Source organism: Cibotium barometz, chromosome 25 (genome assembly GCF_041138505.1).
Source record: "Cibotium barometz isolate CiBa-2024 chromosome 25, ASM4113850v1, whole genome shotgun sequence".
Lineage (NCBI taxonomy): Eukaryota > Viridiplantae > Streptophyta > Polypodiopsida > Cyatheales > Cibotiaceae > Cibotium > Cibotium barometz.
The window spans coordinates 24392304-24403226 of record NC_141070.1 but is presented as its reverse complement, the minus strand read 5'-3'; positions in this window follow the sequence as shown (position 1 = coordinate 24403226).

The window sequence follows — 10923 nt, the reverse complement described above, 5'->3', positions numbered from 1 at the left end:
GATGAATTTTAGATAAATTTATTTTATCTATGAGAAATATTTGGAATTAATGAGTATTTTGATTAGATTCAACAATGAATTTTAGATAAATTTATTTTATCTATGAGAAATATTTAAATTGTAAAAGAGAAATTCCTATGACATTTGGAATTCCATCATTGAGATGGGAAAAGAGAATTCCTAGTATATTAAAATTACTGAGTATTTTAATTAAATTCAAAGATGAATTTTAGATAAATTTATTTTATCTATGAGAAATATTTAAATGGTAAAAAGGAATTCCTATGACATTTGGAATTCCATCATTAAGATGGAAAAAGAGAAACTCCTAGTATATTGGAATTAATGAGTATTTTAATTAAATTTAAAGATAAAATTTAGATGGGAAAAGAGAAATTCCTAGCATTTTGAATTAATGGGTATTTTTTTAGATGAAATTACTTTATGAGAAATATTTGATGATAAAAGAGGAATACCCATGACATTGGAATGCAATTAATTAAATGTAAAAAGAAGAATTCCCATGGTATTTGAGATCCAAGAAATTAAATGAGAAGAAGAGGAACTTTTAGTATAATTCAATTTATGATTATTTATCAAAAGTGGAAATATGGGTAGAACTATTTTTTGTAAATCCCATGAATCCTTTTATTCAAAAGAGGAATATTGAATATAATTCATTTGAGAAATTAAAAATGAATATGGAAATAGTCATCGAGAAAAAGAACCTTTAATTAGTCCAAGCAATTGGCAGAAATTTAGAAAAAGTTCCATTATCGGGATCAACCTAGAAAAAGCTATTAAATGGGAATAGCATGTGAATGGATGAGATAAGGTGAAAATAGGATGCGATCAGATGTGTATGGGATGTGATAGGATGTAAATAGGATGTGATAAGATGAAAATATGATATGATAAGATGTGGTGTAATGAGAATGAATGTGGATATGTATGTGGAAGAATGGATGTGGATGTGTATGCGGAAGAATGTATGTGGATGTGTATGCAGAAGAATGAATGTGGATGTGTGTGGAAGAATGGATGTGGATGTGTATGTGGAAGAATGAATATGGATGTGTATACAGAAGAATGTATGTGGTTGTGTATGTGGAAGAATGGATGTGGATGTGTATGTGGACGAATGAATGCGGATGTGTATGTGGAAGAATGGATATAGTTGTGTATGTGGAAGAATGGATGTGGATGTGTATGTGAAAGGATGCGATATCGATGTGAGTGAATGAATGAGATGTGAATCGGGATGTGAATGAATGAGATGTGATGTCATGCGAATCGGATGTAAATGTATGATATGGGATGTGAATGGATGAGATGTGATGTGATGTGAATCGGGATAAGAATGAATGAGATGAGATGTGAAATGAATGAATGAGATGAGATGTGAAATGAATGAATGAGATGTGAAATGAATGAATGAGATGAGATGTGAAATGAATGAGATGTGATGTACATTCAGATAGATGTGAAATGAATGAGGTGTGATGCGATGTTAATATGGGTTGATGCGAGTGGATGAGATGTGATGAGAATAAATGAGGAAAGATGTGTGATGAGATGGAAAATGATGTGATTGGATTAGAATGGGTATGCATATGAATTGGACGTGGATTAAGTAATGTGGATTGATGTGGAACAATGTCGAAAGACGAGAATTCATTATAGAAACTATATTTATGGCGGCCTGTTTTTAAATGATTATTTTATGTCAATAATTCTGGGGAAGCATTTTGATCGTCTTGTAAATGAGGTCATGGATACCTAGCTGATAAAGTTGCAACAGCTGGCGGAGAGTCAATGAAAGACGTCTCGCGTAGCAAGGTCGGCTGAGGTCTTGACCAGCCTCGGTTCGATTCAAATGGTGAGATTCCGGTACGGTGGATGAGGGACCAAGGAAGCGGCCTATGAGTAAAGCGCTAGGTGACGTGCGAAGGATCCTAGAGGGTGATGACCATACGGTGCTCGTGCTCTGGGTAACCGAAGATACCCACAGGTGCGTCGGGGAAGATATTAGAACAAGGAGTAAGAGGTGTTTTCTAAAACCAGGCATGGATTTGGTTGATTGACCTTGCTGGTCCTCAACGGATGAGTCCACCATGGCTCTTTTATATGGATCTTTTGGTTGATCTTGTTGATCTTCAACAGAGATTCCATCTTGATTTTTATAAGTGAATATATTGCCGGTTACTATGAGCTAGGAACTATTGAAAGACCCCTGTGGATAGGTGGTGGCGTTCTGGTTGCCAATGATGCCATAGATAAACCGATGAAGGAATGATTGGAAATGAGGATTCAATCGGAGATTTTGAGGATTATGATCAGTGACACTATGGTTTCATTAAATGATTTTTTTAAAGATAGCTAGATCTGTGAAAAAGGCAATTTCCATATTGGGTGTGTAAGTGGTGTGACTGGCGTTAAATTTGCATGAATATCCGTCTAGGGGGACCTGGGAACTCTTTTCCCTGGTACCCGAGACAAAACCTAACCAAATTCCTAACTGGATCCCATCACTAAAGTGGTTGGGTGGTTGGCTAACCCATGGGACTTGATGGGGTAGGCTGGAGTGATGGATTTGTAAAATAAGACTCAATTCTGTTACAGAATCAACGACTGTGCCTCTCCATGGGGAAAAAAGCATTGGTTTCTATGATCCAAGTGCAAGTTCATTCCTTGATTTGTTGACCAAGTGACTCACAGGTTCAGTCGGATCAGTTTGGTTAGTAATGACCTTGACTACGTTAGATCAGTTTGGTTAGTAATGACCCTGACTATGTTAGAGTACAAATATCCTGGTGGACTTGCGTGTGCTTTCCAGTAGGGGGAAGTTTTTCCGGGTTCGGTTGAAGAACCAAGGGATTAGTCTCTTGTCCGGATATCCATGGGCGAGGCCACGAGTGAGGGATCTTGCCTCGGGCAAGAAGTGCTACTTCCACTGCTAGCAGCCCCGGAATCCATTGCTTGCGCGGAGGGGGCAGGGATCTTTCAGCTGATATCCGAGCAAATTGAGTAAAGTGAATCAACTAAGAAGCCAAAAATGTCAAAAATTTATGAAGTATCAGTAAAAGGTTGGAATTGTGTGATGAAATTCATACAAATCGATATTCAGACTGAAATTCATAAATTGGTAATTGGGTCTTTAGATGGAAATTTTGCAATTGTATGGAATCCCTGACTTGCTTGAGGCCTAGTCATGATGGTATTTACCTTATAATTCCAAGGAGAAACCACTGAGAGAACAAACCGTGTATATAATTCCCAGCTAGAGTAGCATGGAGACACCACTGAGAGAACAAACCGTGTGGATCAAAACACTCAAACATGGAATAATCTCAAAATTTACTTAAGGAAGAGATTCTGTCCTCCCGGCTTTCTGGAAACAAAGATGAACGAATTCTTAGAGTTAACCTAGGGGAGCAGAATTATTGAAGCAATCACCAAGCGTTCGCTCTCCTCCTCAAATACTCGCCACCGTTGGATGAAGAACAACTGATGGCCAGGTTCATTCGGGGACTAAACGAACCTTTGAATATCCTAGTGAAGAATGCCAAGCCAGTTTCCATGGCCAAAGCAGTGCGGATGGCGAAGGATTTCGCTAAGGCCTTTGATGTCAAGGTCCCGCCGAAGCCAGCACCATCACCTTTCAAAAGGTTTTTATCTCTAGAAGGTGATTCCAACCTTCCACTATCTAAGAGATATAAGGGTCAAGCCCAGGATATGGGAAGTTCCAGAATGGAAGAAATGTCCTTTTCCGGGAACTCAATCCCTTGGAATTCAACTTCAGAAGTTCCAGAATGGAAGAAATGTCCTTTTCCGGGAGCTCAATCCCTTGGAATTCAACTTCAGAAGTTCCACCCTTGAATAAGGGAGTGAAATGCTATAACTGTCAAGGATTCGGACATCATATTATGGATTGCCCAACTCCTTTTGGAACAAGGTTTTCAGGGTGAGAAAATCAGGGATCAAGATTCTAGACTCCATCTCCTTCCCTATAGAGTAATCAGGTTTGTTTCCACCAAAATCCAAAGTAATGCAAGACCTCTGCCTCAGAATAATAGGGAAAGTCAAAGAGAGATGTTCCCAAATCCACTTCCAAGGCAGTAACACTGGAAGTGATTGAAGAAGGAGAAGAAGATGAAAGAGATCATACTCCACCTCTACGAGATGAGGACATCTCATGTTTTTTAAGTGTGGTAGGATGTAAGATTCCTCCCCCCAACTTTTTGAGGTGTATAGATGTAAGAACCTCCCCTTCTGATCTTGTAAATATTCCCCTCTTTGAAATAAAAGAAAAATTCTGTTTTACCCTGTTTTGACCTAGAGAGAGAAAATATCTAGAGAGAGGTAATCCAAAATTGAGATATTTTTGGATATTAAAAATCCTCCTAGTGTCTAAAATGGTTTCCCCTGAATTAGAAATTGAAAAAGAACTTTCCAATGTGCAATTGGAATTAATTGAAAATAGGTGAAAAGGACCTTAGCCTAAGGGTCCAGATTTCTAGAAAATTTTTGAATTATGCTCCAATTAAGGTTCCTATGGGCCAATAGGATCAATCCAAGTGTGGGGAGAGGATAAATCCAATTTATAAAAGAAAAACCCCCAACAATGAGTAAATACTCACATAAGATGAAGAGCATGGTGATTGGACCTTTGTTTGTTTGTTTGTTTTTTTTTTGGGGTGTAAAGAGCAAAAGATTAAAGAGAATTATTACTTTTAGCTTGATAAAGAAGAAGGTTCCATCCCAATGAGACCCAAGCAATGGCCAAGAGACCTCCGCCAAGAGAATCTAAAGGCCGCTAAGTATCTCACGGGCGACATACCCTTTTCTTTCTTTTTGATATAAGGAGTACCCCATGAAGATGAGGGCATCGGTCTCTCGAGGACCCATAATGTAACCGAGAGTCCTACCAGCATCTATCAAGGTGATAGAGTCCTTGTAGGTCTTCTTCTTAATCTTTTAGACATCAGTGTTCACCCCATGGAAACCAAGGCATCGACCCCAAGGTGCTAAAACAACCCAAGGTTCTACCAAGCATTCCACATGGCCGTAGACATGTCATGTCTCAAGTCACTTCTATATATTTTTTAGGGCATGTGTTTCCTAAATTTTTGTTTATCGTAGCCTAGCCCATACCTAAGAGGTAGCTACCACCACTAGGGATAACTAATATACTTCTAGAGCATAAGAACTTGGCATACTCCGTTGGTATATGTCTTACACCGTCTTCAAATAGAAATACCTTCTATTAAGTCCTCTAAGAATCTAGAAATCACCCACCACATAGTAACAACTAATTTAAAACTTAAACCGGCCAACTGTTTGTGAGCATGCAAACAATATATGCAAAAGTGAAAAGCACATAAAGAACAAAAGATTATGATTTGAATACACCTGTTGTAGTGCTCGTTGATGTGGCGCGTTTGTCTTGATGCATTGCTGATGTGCAGATTGCTTCTTTTGCTCTTTGTAGGCATTGCATGTCTCCCCCCTTCCTAATTTGTGTGCACGGTAGGTGGACTATTGGGGTGTGTTTGTATGCTCTTGTTTAGCTGAGATCTCTACAAAATGTCTTATTAACAAACAAGAAAAGAAAAGAATAAAATTTGTTATTGGTGCCAATCACCGAATATAGCTGAGGGGAAAAACCCAGTGGGAGAAAAGTGCCCTGGCTTGTTGATCTTATTGTGGAGTTGATGAGCTTATCCTTGCACTGGCGGTGGATTCGTGTCCACTTCTGCTGGAAAGATTGTATCAATCACTTCAGGATGCAAGGACAACCCTATACAAAAGCCGGCCTCTAGAGAAGGTGGTAGAGGAAGGAGTGCTTCCTCACTAAAATATGGCATTGGTTCTATGGGAAGGTTAAGCAGACAATGCCGATTTTGGAATTGCTCAATATAGGTGCTCATAGTGATCCAAAATTGACATGTTGAGGCTGGGGGGGCTTGCAAGATAGGTGGTTGCAAGTCATTTATGCATGTATCCCTCCATTTTTGTGCTTGAACCTCTTCAGGTAATCTACATTGATTTGGTCCTTGGTCTGGTACTCTCACATCAAGAAGGTTATGGCGTTGGGGTGTAAATCCCACAATTTGTTTCATTAAGCCCATGCCATATCGTCGAAAGTAAGAGCGGCATAGCCAACAAATGTGTGAAGCTTCCCCTAATACGAGTCGTGCACACTCTTGACAACGTGGAAATGGATGATGCTGTTGATAGAATAAAGTGACAAAGTGATGCCCATAGCAAATTTCACCTAAGGGAGCATAAAAGTACCTAGAATGAGTTTGAAAAGGAGGAGCACTATAACCCCCACGATGTTCAGGTTGAGTACTATCAGGGTCAATGCATGGTGGACATGTATCTCGCCAAGTATCCATCAGGAGTTATCTGGGCGTAGAACAATGAAATTTAGAAACTTCAAACTTTATACACTCATATCCATCATTACAATCCCTATCAAAAACAATGTAGTTAAGATCATCTAAAAAAGAACACAATCTTGTATAGGCAGAAGGAACCACATTAGTAAAAGTGAGACTATTCAAACACTGATCTACCAAAGAGATTCAATTGTAGTGTTAATGCCTTACCTTTGTTGAGATTCAAGCTCGATGTTAGTGTGAGCCAGCTATGCTATGTGCTCGCATGTTAGGTAGGAACATGTGTGAGACATAAATGACCACGTGTCCAGCTGGTCATAGTGTGTGGACATTAGCTAGGGTTAGTAGAGTGTGGACACAACTCATAGTGTGTTGTGTGTATTATGGATTATGGCTTTATGCATTGTGTGTGAAGGGAGATGGCTTCCCTCTATGATTAGGGTTTGCAATATACATTAGGGTTTGCTCCTGTGTGTGTGTGTCTCCTCTCCCTCTACCGCTTTTTCAACATGGTATCAGAGCCTTGTGCTGTCTATTAGGGTTTATGAGTGACTGAGAGAAGAGGGAGAAGAAGCTGTGAAGAGAAGAAACTTGCCATTGAAGCTGTGAAGCTTGGAGCACATTGATTACTATCAGATCTGAGAGCTTGGCCTACCGGGTAAGGTCTTCTAAACATCCTTGAGCGGATTGTAGGTGATTCAGGCAAAAACAAAGCAAACTAGAGCAAATCAAAGCAAAGAAAATTTCTTGTTTTTGGAAGCTTTCCATTAAAGTTTGGAAACATTGATGTATGGTGAAATAGAAGTGATTTTGGCAAAAGACACATGTATCTAACAAGGAGGAATGTATTGGCAACTCCTATGCAAGCCCTACTGTGATTTTGGAGCAATTTGGAAGCATTTGATTGAGTGAAAAATTCTGGTTTTTGAGCTCTCACAAAACAGAGAAAAAGGAGTCAAAATTTGATGCATTTGGAGCGTGTTTTTGGCTAAAATCAAACCATTGATTGGTTGCACACATACCTAAGTGTGTTGGGCACTTGTATCCATCATCAATTATCACTTAAATCACTCCCAAATCCCTCAAATGCAGGCGGTGCATTCTGGACAGAAAAACAGAGCAGTTTTTTGATATTTTTGAAGCGAGGAGATCAAATTCCACTTGGTTGCTTGATATACTTCACAATTGCTTTAGCAATTGGTTGCTATATACATTGGAGAAGAGGGCTACATGGTTGGTTTGATCAATTATGCTTAATTGTGCTGGGAATGAGCTGATTTAAAAGCCTATCCACTGGTTGCAGAGAAACAGAGTGATTTTAATTGAGCAATTAATCTTTGGTCTTAAACAATTGGACAAATTCCTCTTACATGGAGTTAGTGGACACTATTGCTAAGCTAATGAATTCCTGGTTGCTCAATTTGGACAAAGATTTAAGAAATTAGAGCAAATTTACTACTGGTTTTTCTGGTTTTTTTGGTTTTTCCAAAACAGAGAAAGGGGTTTTCAAAAATTGATCTGTACACATGTCAGATGGTGTTGATATTCAACATTGAGGTTGTTTAGGTGTCAATGAAAGTTGTCCATACTTGATTGCACCACTACATTGTAATTTGGAGCCTTGGAAGGCGTGTCAAATCAGGGTATCTTGGAATGTTTGAGTCAGTTCATTTTGGATGCATACAGGTTGATTTTCTACATCAAATTTGAAGATTGGTGGTTACTTTGGAGTATCTGGAACACTCATTGGAGTGTGGTTGAGCTGAGGAAGGCTCCGTTACAGATTTGGAAGTGTACGCAAGGTGTTTTTGCATTGAGCAAATATGTCGGATAATCCAGTACAGATTGTTGGTGAAAAGCTGGATAGGAAGAACTTCCAGGCATGGAAGTACAGGATCAAAAGTTTCTTGAAAGGAAAAGGTTTTTGGAATCTCATTACTGGTGCTGAGCCAGAGCCTGAACTACCCCGACAACCTACATAGCAGCAGGTTATTGCTCATAAGCAATGGTCAGAAAGAGCATTCAAAGTGCTGCATTATCTGTCTATATGTATTTCTGATGCTATGCTCATACACATACAGGATGCTGAGAATCCCAAAGATGCATGGGATACTTTGGTAAAGATGTTTGATACAGAAACGAGTGCTCGCAAGTCTCAGTTGCAATAGCAGATACATAATGTGAAGCGGAATAAAAGGAGCATCCATGATTATGTGCACGAAATAAAGAAGTTTGCAGATGCATTGGCAACAATAAATGCCCCCATGCCTGATGATGATTTGGTGGATATTACCTTGCGTGGTCTTGGCAAGGAATATAAATCTTTTGATACATCTATCTCAGTGAGGGGAGTACAGGTTTACCAGACTTTGATGAGTTTATCACAAAAAGCTTGACCTCAGTTGGTCAAATGGTGGAATAGGGATTACAGGTTCGTTTCAACGAGCATGGTTGCTTCGTTGAGGATTTCAAACATGGATGTAGAGTCATTGCTAAAGGCAAGAAAGAAGGCAGGTTGTTTAAGCTGGATGCTGGAATTCCTGAGCTAAAATCAGCCATGTTCTCTAAAAGCAGAAATGTGGTACAGGACATTGATATGTGGAATAAGAGGATTGGACATGTCAATATACAAAGATTGAAGAACATGCAGACAAGAGGCATTGTCAGTGGGCTGCCTAGATTCAAGTATGATGGGCATATGCATGTTTGTGAAGCCTGTCAGTTTGGAAAGCAGGCAAGGTTACGGTTTCCTAGAGAAGGAAATATGAGTAGCAGGCCACTTGAGATAGTACACAGTGATGTATGGGGTCCTGCACAAAACCCATCTATCAAAGGCAGTTTATACTATGTGACATTCATAGATGATTTCAGCAGGATGACATGGATATACTTTCTCAGAGAGAAGAGTGAAGTGTTGGAAAAGTTCATGGATTTCAAAGCTTTTGCAGAAAAGCAATATGGTTGTTGGATTAAATGTTTGAGGACAGATGGAGGTGGTGAATACACCTCAAAAGCTTTTGAGCATTTCTTGAAGAGGAAGCATGGAATAAGAAGACAATTGACTTGTAGGTATACACCTCAGCAGAATGGTGTAGCTGAGAGAAAGAATAGAGTCATATGTGAAGTGGCCAGGGCAATGCTTAATGAAAAGAGCATGCCAGATTATTATTGGGTAGAAGCTTGTGCTATTGCAGTGTATATACTGAACAAAACACCTACAACAGCCATTCATGGAAGTACGCCGGAGATGCGGCTTACAGGTTATAGGCCAGACATTGGACACCTCAAAGTTTTTGGATGCATAGCTTATGTACATGTGCCTGACGAGAGAAGGAGAAAGTTGGATCCTAAGGTAGAGAAGTGTGTGTTTGTTGGATATGCACAGGATCGAAAGGCATACAAATGTTACAATCCACAAACTAGACAAGTTGTTATCTCACGAGATGTGGTGTTTGATGAGCTTGCTAGTTGGTACAAAGCAAAGGATGAGGGTGTCATTGAGTCACTTGTTGATGCTGATGTGCATGTGAACTTGCCACAAGCAAGTTCTAGTTCTACTACTATGTCTGGGCTAGCAGCAGGCAGAGGCTGAGAGTAGCACTGTACGTCCATGGTCAGGATGTTTGAGGCATGAGAGTGTGAACACTGGGAGTAGTGCTATGGATAAAGGAAAGAAGAAGGTTGAAGGAATTGGAATTACAGGTTATGAGTTGTCCAGTTCAGAGAGTTTGGATGAGGAGCTTGGCATACCTGCTTTACGCATACCTGGTGCTAGGCAGGATAGATATGTGCCACCACATGCTAGAGTTATAGGTGTTCAGAGTGATCCGCATGCATTGCGGAGATCCCAAAGGGTCAGATATCCCGTTGAGACAGATTGACATATCGAGATTTTGCTATGCACTATGCATATATGACATCTATGGTGAAGCATGTGGAACCTACATGCTATACAGAAGCTGTTGGAAAGCATGTATGGGAGAAAGCAATGGATGTTGAGATGGACACATTGGTTCATAATGATACATGGGATTTGGTTGCATTACGACAGGACAAAAATGTCATTGGTTGTAAATGGGTTTACAAGGTAAAGTGCAAATCTGATGGTTCCATTGAGAGACATAAAGCAAGATTGGTAGCTAAGGGTTATGTACAAACCCAAGGTTTGGACTATGATGAAACTTTTAGTCCAGTGGCAAAGATGGGCACAGTGAGAGCAGTCATTGCTATGGCTGCAGCTAATGGATGGGAAATGCATCAAATGGATGTCAAAAATGCATTTCTAAATGGTGATCTACAAGAAGAAGTGTATATGGCACAGCCAGAAGGGTATGTACACCCAAGATATCCCACTCATGTATGCAGATTGAAAAAGGCATTATATGGTTTGAAGCAAGCACCTCGTGCTTGGAGTGATAAGATGAGCAGATATCTTATCTCTCTTGGTTTTCAGATTTTTACAGCAGATTCTTCACTCTATGTGAAGAAGACAGAACATGGGATTGTTTTACTCGTCATC